Source organism: Sceloporus occidentalis, unplaced genomic scaffold (genome assembly GCF_023333645.1).
Source record: "Sceloporus occidentalis isolate IW3139 unplaced genomic scaffold, rSceOcc1.0.p SCAF_6, whole genome shotgun sequence".
In the NCBI taxonomy this organism is placed as follows: domain Eukaryota; kingdom Metazoa; phylum Chordata; class Lepidosauria; order Squamata; family Phrynosomatidae; genus Sceloporus; species Sceloporus occidentalis.
In genome coordinates, this window is record NW_028316986.1 from 104232878 (window position 1) to 104246786 (window position 13909).

General features: G+C 37.7%; 1 protein-coding gene across 2 annotated transcripts in view; it reads left to right on the forward strand.

Moving 5' to 3' along the window:
- Positions 1–2269: 2269 nt before the first annotated feature.
- The window catches only part of FYN (FYN proto-oncogene, Src family tyrosine kinase), a 117377-nt gene continuing 105737 nt past the window's right edge, over positions 2270–13909 (forward strand). For both annotated transcript variants that reach the window (XM_089530553.1, XM_089530554.1), the window contains exon 1: positions 2270–2347. The gene's annotated coding sequence lies outside the window, so the exon portion shown is untranslated. The remainder of the gene's footprint in view (positions 2348–13909) is intronic.

Sequence of the window (13909 nt, forward strand, 5' to 3'; positions counted from 1 at the left end):
TGTATTTAACAAGTCCCATTCTTTTCAGTGGGCATACTCTAAAGAGGACTAATGTTGTACTTAGTCCACTGTTATGAACAATTCTATTGCATTTAATGCAAGAAAAATTAATTCTGTGGTGCTTCACTTTTTTCTGAAGGAGTAAGTGGTAGGTATGCTCTTTTGTATGGAAAATAGAATGTGGACATTTGAAGACACCATTGGAAGGAGAGCTAACAATATTGTCCACCACACGGAATGAAACCTCTTCCAATATATATGGACCCACCCTAGATCCTTTTTCTTGGACACAATAGATTGGGATTAATTCTTGGGGGAACTTCACAAAATTCTGTGGACTGGGTTTTACATACAAAACAGCATTTATTTTCAACTACTATATAGATTTTTGTATATACACATAAGCTATAAAATCCCACTAATCATGTTAATATTGATTTCTTTTTCCAATCTGTTCATTTGTTGATTATGGCCCGGTACAAACTGGTGCTTTGTTGTGCCCTGGAGCCAAAACTAGGGTTCAGGAGAGCAGAACAACCACACACTCCTGAACCCAAGGTCATAATACCGCCGCCATCACGACACCAGTGCAGCATCTGCATGTCGCGGCGCTATGCTTGTGTCATCAACACGTGACAGTGCACCAATGGTGCACTCATGGTATCCACTGCACGCATAAAAAAGAATCTGCTTTTAGCGGGTTCTTTTTGGTGCTGAGATAGGCTGCACGGTTTGGCTGCTGTGGCCTCCTTCAGGAGCAAAAACGGGCCCCTCCAGTCTACCCTTTCGGGGCGGTCTGTCAAGCCTCTAGCTTTTAATATAATGAAAAATACAGCAATTTAGTTACTTGTTAATGCATTTAAAATTATACAGGACAGGGGATAAAATACATTGTGGGGAACGATGAGTGTGTAATTATGTTACTGGGAAGACTATAATGGAAACCAATTTAGCAATTTTTTTAATGTGCCGCAAGAGCTTTAAAAAGTGTAAATAAATAGTGTACACTCATGAAAATACTTCCCACTACTTAGAGGAGGACACCCCCCTAATAGGATTGTATTTTGTGTCAGTAACTACATTTGATTGGTTCAGGTTTGCTTTGGCATAATAAAAAAACACACCAGTGTTTTATAGATTAGATTCAGAGAGCTAATTATATTTTGCAGTACAATCCTGTGGATGTTTGACTGGATGCAGGTTCCACTGAGTTCCCAATTAACTGTGCAGAGTCTTGTAGTCATGGAAGAGTAATCTTTTTGAGGCAATATTTCTATTCTTTCCACTGAGCTCCAGATTAAGAACAGGATTGGTATGAAAATGAATGGTTTGAACAGCTGGCACTCACAGTTGCTTGCTCTTACACTTCCCCCTCCCCCAAGGGAGTGTGTAGGGGAGGAATCTTTAAACACGATGTTGGTGCTACTGCCCTATTGGGAATATAGCTATTGCAAATCCATTTTATGGAACATTTGCTACATGTCAGCATCCTGAACTGCAGAGTACGGTAAATATCATAGCATCCCAAGGGTTCTCCTTCTCTGAAACAAGGTCTCATACAAAATTGCAGTAACAAAGGGAAGGCTCTTTTTGGTCTTTGCTACCCATAACTTCATATTTAATGCATGCAAGGAGAATGTTAGCTGTGTACCATCCTTCAGATTTGGAGGTATGCACATTTCTCGTTTCTTTCACATTTGCAGAAATGTACAGGACTGTTTTATCAGGGTAGGACAAAATAATGTAATTTTCATAACATTGCATTAAAAACCAAGGAAACTATCTCAAAAGCACATAATGTACATTCCAAAGTATCATACACAAAAGGCAGATACAGAGGAGAAGCTCCAGGATTCATCCATCTGCACAGATGTTCTAAATGTTCTTTCATGAGCACAAAAGACTATTCAGTGCTGTGCCACAAATAACTTTCAAAAGGCCTGGGCAGTGATATGCTGCAGGTCTTTTCAAATGTTATGTAGTTCTGATTTTCAAATGTTATGTAGTTCTGAATCTAGTGTGTAAGAATGTTTATATGGGAAAATCACATACAACATGCATACATGGTGTTTATGAGCTGGTGTACACAATTTCTATTGTTCATATAAAGGGCAAGATATAAATGACTAATATTCTGTCACCACATGAGACCAAGTGTGGGTTTTTGCTTCTTACCTACACTAAACTGCTTTTCAGGCAGGAAATGTATAATGTTTGAGGGGGTGTTCAATCACATTGTGATAAAGCACTTAAGCAAACCACAGACGCTGTTGAACCTAGGTTGATGAAAAACACTGAACTAGTTAGAAAATAAGAAGCCCAGGTATAGGATCCAAATCTGGATTGGGTAAGTACAATACAGTTTCTAGAATTGACTGTAAATTGGTATGGTGGAATTTTTAATGCTTTAAAAAAAATACTGGTATAAACGTACATTGTTTTTAAAGTAATAGCATTTTGGTGTTAGGATGTCTAAGTACTCTTGCAGGTTAAGGAGGTATGGAGCACAATGACATTTTGGCTAAGCATTTGCTAGCTGTTGAGGTTATGATCACACCTTCAGAAATAAATTTAAATACCATCTTAAATCTACTTGTCTGACTTTTCTGGAATTGTCCACTTGTTGATTTAGTGGTTAGTCCTATATGTGACAAAGAGAGGGCAACAGAACTATTGTGAAGCAAACTTTTCTTTTTGTTCTTTGCTTTTAAATTTCTGAAAGTTTTTTGTACATGAACCTATGATGGAGGGGCAGTTACAGAGCAGATGATATGCCTACAGAAGGTCACAGGTTTATCTGCAGATGAAGGGATCATGTCTATCATAATGGTTAAGTCTCTTGCCCAAGATCTTGAGAATCAATGTTGGTCAGATTGGACAACAGAGGTTTAGAGTTGAGAAGAGTCTGGTCCTTGTCCAGAGCAGAGCACAGAAATGTTACTTTTTGGACAATAATATCTTGTAGCTGTGGAGGGATTCTAGAATATGTAATGAAAAAAATGTTTGTAAACTGGAATAATTTTACATATTTGATTAATGATATCTGTGACTCAAATTATTCTTTTTCTTTTTTAAAAATGTATATGGGAGGTCAGAGTGAAATTGCATTTAGAACATTGCAAGACCACAATATAAACAATATGGTGGTGTTAAACAAACAACGATTAAATAATATAATAATATAGATTTATTTTTATCCCGCCCAATCACGGGGAATCCAGGCAGCTAACAACAATAAAAAAGATATAATACAAAAAATTACAATAAGATACAAATTAACCCCTTCCCAGTTTCCTGGCCAATACAAAACAACAAAAAGAATAAACAATATAAATAAAAGAGCCCTGCCTAAAAAACCTCCTGGCTATTTTGTGGAAGTTCAATAGAAAGTGAGCCTGGTAGATATCGCTGGGAAATATTCTGTTGATAAGCACATAAAAGGAACCACTGAGAAGACCCATCCTATTAGAGGAGTCATCTCCTAAGCAACATACTGATTTATGTCTTGTAATAAAAAATGTAGTTTCTGATTAATTTGCTTTTTTCCCTTTTGTACTAAGTTGTTTTCAGATGTCAGAGGAAATCTGAGAAGCAAGCATACAGCGAGGCATATTTTCCAGGGCTGTAGTGCCACATATACATGCTCTGTCTTGCTCTGAACTACCCCCAAATCTGTCCTGTTAAACCATTGACTTCATCTGTTCAAAACAGAAAAAGGCTAAAAGCCTTTCCAGTTTTTTTTTTTTTTTTTGGGGGGGGGGATTTTGGAATGTTTGCATATACATAATAAGATATCTTGTAGATGGGACCCAAACCTAAACATCAAATTCATTTATGTTCAGTATACACCTTATAATCATAGCCTGAAGGTGATTTTATACATAATATTTTAAATAATATTGCGCATGAAATAAAGTTTGTATACACTGAGCCATCTGAAAACAAAGATGTCACTATCTCAGTCATCCACATGGGCAAACTCAGATTTTAGAGCATGTACACTTTGAGATTTCCAGATAAAGGATACTCAGTCTGTAGTGGGATTAGATTCATCGTTCTCAGGTACCTAAAATTAAGTCTCTTTAAAACTTTACACAGGCTTCTAATGTTAAGTCATTTTTTCTTCTGTGTTCCACTTGAAGGATTAAAAACTATTCCAGTATAGCAATATGATCCGACTTGTTTCCTTAGCATTTGTGTAACATTTGTTCAATGTCTTACTTCCTTGCCCTAAATAGTTATTTTAGCCTTAATACTGTTACTAATATATCACCGTCATCTTGATCAATGCAAAAAGTGACACAGCATGGTGTAGTGATGTGAGTGTTGGACTACGACTCTTGGGCAAGTTACACACTGTCAGGCCCAGAAAACCCCTTAGGGTTGCCCCAAGTTGGACAGGACTTGAAGGCATACAACAACACATGCAAAAGAATTCAGGACACTGTATACATAAGCGTCTTATGTTCTTTCCACAAACAAGCAAAAGCCTTTCTATTTAAGGTGTTTGGCCTCTCCTAGTGCACTGTTTTGTTTTTGCTCTGCTGCTTTGTGTTTCATTCTATGATTCTAATTTAATTATGTTTTTAACTGCCTGTCAGTTTTTATCTGTTCTTACCTAATTTTATTTTGATATTGTTTGCTTGTTTGTGGATTAGTTCTTTTTAACTGTTGGTTTATTGTTATTAGCTGCCTTAGGAATGGAAGGACACAGTATAAATGCAACCAAAAATAATGCAGCTAGGCATATGAACTGAAGAATCGGTTTAGCTACAGCACCTCTCTGTAGACAAAAAGAGAAATAGCTTCTGAATTAGGTAGGCTCAGGGAAATGGATGGGCTGCAAAATGCATTTTTAATTAATTTATTTTTTGACATTAGCATGCACAAATGAACACTAGCACATTCAGCTATAGGAAGGTAACTTGCACTTCATGCTTGATCTACAGACCATAAAAAGTTTGTAGCTGATTTGTGCATGCTAACATTCTTGCCTTTAATTTATGTGGATGATTATGAAGCAGGAAGAGTTGTAATCCAGATGCCACTGACAGTTACCAATGACTGCCATCTCACTTCTTATCCCACCCAAAATTCCTGCAAATTGCAGTACAATTGCAGGATGTAACAGTGAAAACCATAAGCAGTCAACTCTGATATGAATACTGTTCAAGTATAAGAATGGTGCTGTGTGTTCTAAACATCAGCACAGTTGTGTTAGGAATACAGTTAGATCCTGTGTCCTGTGCGTATAATAGGAGGTAGTAAGATCTAGGGAATGGAACAAATACTTGTAATTTGTGTAGTCTTTGGGATTCAAAAATAGAGTTTCCATGTTATGGAATGCAGTTTCTTTAAAAAAGAGAGTCACCAAGAGCAGTTTGTGTCTATGAAAACTGTTGTGAACAACTCACTGTTTTAGCATAAGTTCATTCATTGAAAGAATCCTATAAATAGGAGGTTTGTTCTGTTCTACAAAATGCTTAATATGTGCCTGTCACGTAATATGTCCCTATTTTTACTGTGTGCACATCAACTCTGCCCCAGTACCCAGAAAGAAAACTGTGTAGTAAAACAAATAGGATTGTTTTAATATAGTTAGCTTAGATGTTTTTAAAAACAAGCTCTAATTTTATAAATAAAGTTTTTGCACTGTGTACACTATTTTTGTTTTTTAATCTTTATTGGATCTTCATTACAATCATACAAACAATTGAACAAATCATTAATCCTATAGCACAGATCACATATCTTAATAACATCTCTTTATATCTTAATAAACAATAAAACAATTGTCTCTTACATTCAGCCTTTAGCTCATCTATAGGTTATACATTAAGTTTTGTTTTTAAAGCAGCTCATTAATTCTCTGTTTTGGACCAGGTAATACCTTCTTTTGGCTTATCAAATTTATCCTTCTGTTAATCGTTTTTAAATATCTCTTTCTTTTCTCCTTCAATTCTTAATCTCTTCTATCCTGCAGTCTCTTACATCTAAAATCTTCTACCCATATATCCTTCTACTCCTATTCACTTCCCTATCTCTCCACCTCTCATCTATCACTTACTCTCACCTTCCTCACTTACTCTTGTCATTCTTAACCATCTTTCCACAGACTTCTCCTGGTCCATTCCATTTAATCGTATAATTATTACAACCATATTCCCTGCACACTTCACAAATATTACTCACATTACTTCCACCACCCTTGATTTTCAAAGTATTATACTTTCTTCTAACCAATTACTATCCCAAGATTAAACTAAACTATAAACTAATATAATGTTTGGTTAAGTTAGATAGCCTTAAACTTTCCCAATCCTGTTAATATCTTTGTTTTTCTAAGAAACGAATCTACATCAACAACTAGAGTTTACCTATATATCACTGTTCCTATAATTTAATTATTATTTTAAACTATTACTCTATATTAAAAATTTTATTGTTCAGCATCCCTTATCAATATGAAATGAGCAGATTTCTCCATTTCCTTTTAATGTATTCTAATATTTAATCCCATTCTCCTGATGTTATTTCCCAAGATTCATTCTCTTATCATACTAGATAGTCTATCCATTTCTATCAAATCATATAAATAGTTTATCCATTCTTCTAATTCATGGACTTCTTTTCCATTTTTTGGCATATAAAACTCTAGCAGAGGAAGTTGCATACATCAATATTTTCCCATATTTCTTATCAATATCATCATCAAACATGCCTAGTAACAAGCTTTCTGGTGTCATATTCAAATTAATCTCCAAAATCTGAGAGGGTGGTGGGTCAGAGAGGAAGTCCTCTCCAGGTGATCTTAAAACCCTAATAGGCTCATCAAGGAGATACGGTCATTCAAATAGCCAGGGCCCAAACTGTATAGGGCTTTATAAGTCAAAACTAGCACTTTGAATTGTGCCTAGAAACTGACCAATAACAAGTGGACCTGTTGCAAAAAGGGAGTTGTGTGTAGCCAGCCCCAGTTAAGAATCTGGTTACAGCTCTTTGAGCCAGCTGAAGTTTCTGAGCAATTTTCAAAGGCAGTCCCATGTAGAACATATTACAGTATTCCAAATGGTATGATGATGGTGATGATGATGATGATGACCACGACGACGACGATGACATCCTGTTGAACAGTTACGAATGTGTAAGCTAGACTGTAAAAGTTAGGCATTTGTAACTGGTAATCATGTTTACAATAGTAGCACTATTGCCACAATTGCAAATGCCTCCCCAAACCTACTTTAATAGCCAGCAGCCCCATCAAGCAATGGGGGTCTGTTCTACTGGCAATCAGCGTAGTGCAGGATGATGTTTCCAGCCCCCTGCCACCAGTGACAGTGGTGTGACAATCAAAAGCAGGACCCTTGTTGCAACTCCTCATTGCACCACATCTTAATGATGGGAGGGGACTGGAAACATCATCCAACAAAGCATAACTTCATCACTCAATGCAGCTACTGGCTGTTAAGGTAGGTTTGGGGAGTCAGATCAGATGATATGTAGTTCCACGTTCATACCTACATCTGTGATTAAGGATTTCAGTCAAAAACAGCAAAAATGCTTCATATGAATACTCAGTGATTCATGCCAGCTCATCGTGTGCTCTTGTTCTGTTGCACATTTAAGTTATCCACCCACCCATTAATGGAGGAAGTGCTCTGTTGGCAAATGTCTTTTTAATTATATTACCATCTTCAATTTACACTGTGGTTTAGTTGGTGTTAATAGCTCTCATTTTGTAAAATGCTATGTTGAAATCTTAGTTTTGCTATTGTTAGCCATCTGATTATTCAGATCATACTCCCCCACCCCTTTAAACATAAACTATGAATGACTTATTTATCTTAGTCTACACCAGTTCTCCAACATGATTTACAGCAAACTTTATTATACTTTTTTAAAATTTGTATTCATGACTCATCATTCCCAGTCATTCAAGTTTCAGTTTACACAGTTGAAGTCTCTTACTTCCATAAATCAATAAAACTCACAACGGCTTAAAATAATTAAATTAAAATAAAATAAATAGTAGCAGAGTCAGCCTAAAGCATTTATGAGGAGGACATACCACAGTGGGGAGCCACCACTAGTAAAGATTCTCTCTCTCTCTCTCTCTCTGATTGCTTCCTGTGATCTAAGGTTCTGTTGGATCAGTATTTGTGGACTCCATTTTTTGATTTAACTCAGATATCTGATTGTGATGCATAGCAGGTGTAACTAGAATATGAACAGGTATTTAACCTTCTCCCTCATTGCCTATATAACTTCTCTGTAATTTACCCAGAGCTTGGGGGTGTTATTTTTGGGCTACAGTTTACAGAATTTCTCCAGCCAGTACGGCCATTAAAAGTTGCTGTCCCCAAAATTGACTTTTCCAAGCTGTGAACTTCAGGCATATGTAAACAGGGCATATGTCGGTTACATGTGATGGTAAGAAAAAACTAAGAGTCTGGAAACCATGCTAAAGCCACAACCCAGTCCTAAGGATTGGAGTGCAGCTTTGGTGTGGCCTCCGGACTCTTAGTAGGCATGCATCATTTAAACAGCATACCTCCAAAATGACCCGAAGCAACTTTATTTTGGCCTGTCTGTATGGGGCCAAAGTCACACTGGCTCTTCATTTTATTTTTATTCCTACGTAATTAAATAAAGCAAACCAAAACAAGTTTCCAGCTCAGTGATATATATATACGTGTGCGTGTGTGTGTGTGTGTGTGAACTGAATGCTTTCTTGCAGCTAGGTTTCCTCTAACTCTGTGGTTTTGTTGCCAAAATAAATGGTATCATTGCAGGTTTAGCTTGAGTGGCAGGCAAGGATGCAGTGATAAGAACTCACAAACCCAACATAAATTAAAAAGAAGTTACAAGTTGCAGCTGTATAGGCTTGGAGCATGAGGCAGCAGATCCAGATGTTGGCCAGCCTGCCTGTTATTTGATGTGCCCAACCCACTGCCTGTCTGTTGAGGGTCAAGCCTATAGTAACATAGTGTAATCTGTATGAGCCCCAGCCACCACGTGGTTTCAATGTCACATAGGTGAAGGAGGTCCCTATGGCCTCCCAGTTCAGTCTGACCTAGTTAGCGTGCACCTCGAAGGTCCTATGATGAGATCGTCATAGAAAGAGGCAAAGGATGAGTTACCAAGCTCTATTTTTCCAAAAACCGGATCCAGCCCCATGTCAAATACATACTAACAAATAATGATACACTTCAAAACCACCACCACCCCCCAGCTACCAATTGGTTGGCCACCTAGAAGTCCATGAAAATGATGTACAGGCTCTAGGGAACCAGACTGACACTGATATAAGTAGTGAATCCCTACTATTCACCTGACCACATCACTGCAAAAGGTTGCCAGGTGGGAAAAAATACATACACACTGTAAATCATATGATATATGGATAGGCTAATATGGGGTTGCCGGTAAGGTGCCTGGTCCTCCTCAGCTTCATTTGACTTGAGCCTTCTTGCAGTTGACTGTAGCTGATGTGCATCTATATTGGAGTGAAAGGGAGAATTCAAGAGACACATGCTTGATACTTTTGATAGTTTCTGATCTTCTGAAGCCATTCTTGAGAATATCAGATATAGTGGGCCTCTTTATCCATGGATTCAACTATCCATGGCTTGAAAATATTCCAAAAGATAAATTCCAAAAAGCAAACCTTAATTTTGCCATTTTATATATGGGAGACCATTTTACCATGTCATTGTATTTGAAACCTAAGCATCCATGGATTTTGGTATTCATGGAGTGTCCTGGAACCAAACCCCAGAGGATACCAAAGGCCCACTGTAGCAGTTCCTTCTGTTTATGAATTTAAGATAATGACCGAATGGAGTACTGGAGGTCACTGTGGACCAAACTACGTAGGTTTGCAGGCTACTAGTTGCCTGCCTGTTGATGATGTGGCAGAGTTGATTCTGTGGTTTGTTTTCCAATGTGCCTGCTGACTTACAGAGATCCCATGGATTTTATAGGGTTTTCTTAGACAAGGAATACTCAGAGGTAGTGTTGCCAGCTCCTTCCTTTGAAATATAGGCCCCATTCATACTGAGCTATTTGTGCTGGATGGAACTGGGTACATCCAGATTCCCTCCCCCCGAATCTCTCCGGAAGCAAGTGCCCACTATTTACCTCAGAGTAATTAACCCTGAATGCCATGCAGCTCCGGTGAGAGTTCTCATTTGCCGAACCGGTTTTAAAAAAGGCTCCTTTGCTGTCAATCAAATTCTCTTCCACTTTCATCAAGGTGATGTTTCTTACAGTGATTGGGCAACTGGATGGGTTATTTCTCCCTTCCCCCCCTCCTTTAAAAAAAAAAACAGGTGCCAGTATGCACATATTTTGTCAAATTTAAAAACCACCTCAGTGTGTGTATGTGTTGTGGGTATTTGGGTCACTGCATGTTATGGATCTTCCCTTGACCCCGTTTTCAACCCCAAAACGCAATCTAATACCAGCTAAGCATCCTGCATCCTCCTTCCTTGCCACCCCAGAGTGCCTCATACACGTGTAATAAGATTGTAAGCCCGAGGGCAGGGAACCATCCAACTAAAAAGATTGTATGTACAGCGCTGTGTAAATTTACAGCGCTTCATAAAGGTTAATAATAATAATAATAATAATAACAACAACAACAACAATAATAAATTAATTCCTCACCTCGGAATGCCAGAAAAGGATGCCATGCATTTCTTGCTTTCCCTCAGCTACCCCTGAATTCCTTACAGACAGTAGCAAAAGCATTCTGTATCAATTTGCCAAATTGGAAAGAGAAACGTTTGTAACATTCGCATTGTAGCATTCGCAAAGGAAAAAAAGCCTCCTGCAAAGTGCTCAGCTGCTGGAAGCAAGGAAATGAAAGGGAAAGTGAACAGGCAGGCAGCCACATTCTATCTATATATCTATCTACCTGTAGCAAAAAAATACACATTGTCAAAAATAATTTTTAAAAAATAAAAAAACAGAGAGAAAGCTGCCCGGTGCAAGTGCGGAGGCTCCCTCTGACCTACCCTGAACTTGACCCTTCGTCCTGCTCCTTCCTTCTCCTCCTGCTCCGTTACCCAGGTTGCCCTCCATGGCCCCCTTCTCCCCCCCCCCCCCCCGGCTCCTTCATCATCCTGTTCCTGCTCCGTCACCGATTCTCTTAAGGCCCTTAATCAGAATACAAAAAATAAATCTTGGTTCGATCAGGACTGCATTAACATGAAACAGATCCTGGTGGAAAACTATAAAATTTATAGACAAAAAAATTTACAAACAATCCCTTCTGAATGGTTTGAATTAAAGAAAAAATATAAGAAACTGATAAAAATAAAAAAAGCAACAGCCCTCAAAAATTCTTGGTGTACTTTAATAACAGCAGCAAATAATAAAGATACATCTACTTTTTGGAAAATTGTAACTAGTGGCTGGCCAAGGGCAGTAAGTATGACTTACTCAATCTCTGTTAATTGTTGGGAACAATTTTATAGCAAGCTATATGATCAATCCCGATGCAAACAAAATCATTCCCCCATCGATATCAAAGAGCTTCCAAAATGACTACCAGTTTCCGACCAGGAAATAAGAAGCCTGATAACAAGAACCACCTCAGGTAAGGCCCCGGGTAATGATAATATACCCTCAGAAGTGTTTAAATCTAACATTGAATGGTGGACCCCTGTTCTTGCATCCTTTTTCACTGCCATAGATCATACTACATACATCCCTGAGGACTGGGGCCTTGCTATTATTGTACCAATATACAAAAAGGGTGATAAAAATGATCCTGGAAACTACAGGCCTATTAGCCTTCTCAATATCATAAGCAAGATGTATGCTCTACACCTATTGGATAAGCTCCAAGAATGGCTTGAGGAGGAAGATATCATCAGGGAAGAGCAAGCTGGCTTTAGGAAAAACCGTTCGGCAATTGACCATGCCCTAGTCCTTAAACATCTTTCTGAAAAGTATATTGCTTCGGCTAGGGGCACACTGTTTACTGCATTTGTCGATTTTAAATCAGCATTCGATCTTATATCAAGAGATATATTATGGAAAAAGCTTGAGACCACCAACATTGATAAACGACTGTTAATATTAATTCGTAAACTACACGAGAATTCTCGAGTAGTTATACGTTGTAATAGCCAGGGCAATGCAACAAGGCCTATTCCCACATTTAATGGAGTAAGACAGGGTTGCATTCTAGCACCTACTCTTTTCAACTTTTATATTAATTCCATGATCTCGACCCTGTCAGAAATATCAGCACATGCCCCGACTCTCTCAAATAAGCCTTTATCGATTCTTGTTTACGCAGACGATGTTGTTCTAATGTCCATCACAAAAGTAGGATTGAATAGACTTCTGAGAGCTTTAGCAACTTACTGCACAAATGATGCTCTAAAAATTAATTATAATAAGACCAAAGTAATGGTCTTCTCGAGGAGCCGCCTCCGATATAAGTGGACCCTAGATGATCATCCCATAGAACAGGTGTCCACTTATAAATATCTGGGAATCACATTCCATGACAAGGGATCTACCAAATTACATCAGAAAAATGCTGTAATGAATACACAAAGAAGTATTAAAGCTTTATGTTCTTTCTATTATAATAAGGGAGGTCAATATATTCCAGCAGCTCTCCAAGTCTTTGTTATTAAGATATTAGCACAATTATTATACGGTTCTGAGATTTGTACTTTCAGTAGCTTTACAACCTTTGAGGTAGTTCAAACCAAATTTTTAAGGACAATTTTAGGTGTCCCAAATTGTGTTTCGAATTCTATTCTCCGTCTAGAAACAGGGATGCTATCTATTGAGGTGCGTGTATGGATACGCAAATTAAATTTATGGCTCAAAATGTTTTTTGTTCCAATCGGTTTAGTGCCATTAATTCTAACAGACTCCTTTCTGTCTCCCTGGAAGGAGACACGGACCTTGAAACTCTCATCTCTTGGACTCTCACTATCTGAAATAACTGTACTGGGTTATGATAAAGCAAAATCTGTGATTTCTCAACGCATCAAGGATACTGATTTCCAGACTCATATAAGCCAACTAACTTTACATCCTGTTAGGGAATCCAGTAGACCTGGCAAATGTGCGAAATATTTTGAGAATTTGAATGTCCCGAAATTTAGAAGAGCTTTCATGTCAGCAAGGTTTAACATCTTACCATCAGCAGTCCTGGAGGGCAGATTTAAAAAGATCCCTTACGAACACAGATACTGTCCTTGTGGCTCAGAGGAAATCGAAAATATTAATCATGTACTCTTTGGCTGTTCTTTGTATACAGAAATACGTGCTTTATATATAACACCAATTGTGCTGCAGTTTCCAGGCAGACAAGAGAAATTTTATACAAATTTTCTACTTGCAGATCAGAAGGAAGATATAACGCAAGCAGTTGCACAATTCTTTGCAGCTGCCATTGCAAATCGTAAACAGTTTGTTAAACAGATGTAATATGTTATAATATCATCTCAAAATCTGTACAGAGGGCTTGATTTAACGGTAAAATTTGTAAATTAGTAATCAATTGCATCTGATTAATGGCACTTTGTAGTTTAACTCTTGCTTGGATAGGGGATATGTTTGTGAATTTTGAACCAATATGTCATGAATGTGGTCCTCTTTTACATAATATGATAGAGTTGTTTGCGAGGTGATGGCAGCCTACTCATTGTTGTGTGTTTGCCTGATCATGCTGGCCTATCATTGCTTTTTATCCTTACTTTTTATAGACTGTAATTTGTTTATATTCTCTAATCTGTTGTGTTTTAAACTGGAATTTTGTAATTGTGCTGGCCAAATGGCCGTAATAAAGTTATTATTATTATTTATTTAGATATAATACTTACTTTCTTTGTGAAGCCATTTTATGATTTCATATTCAATTAACATCTGTTTAGCT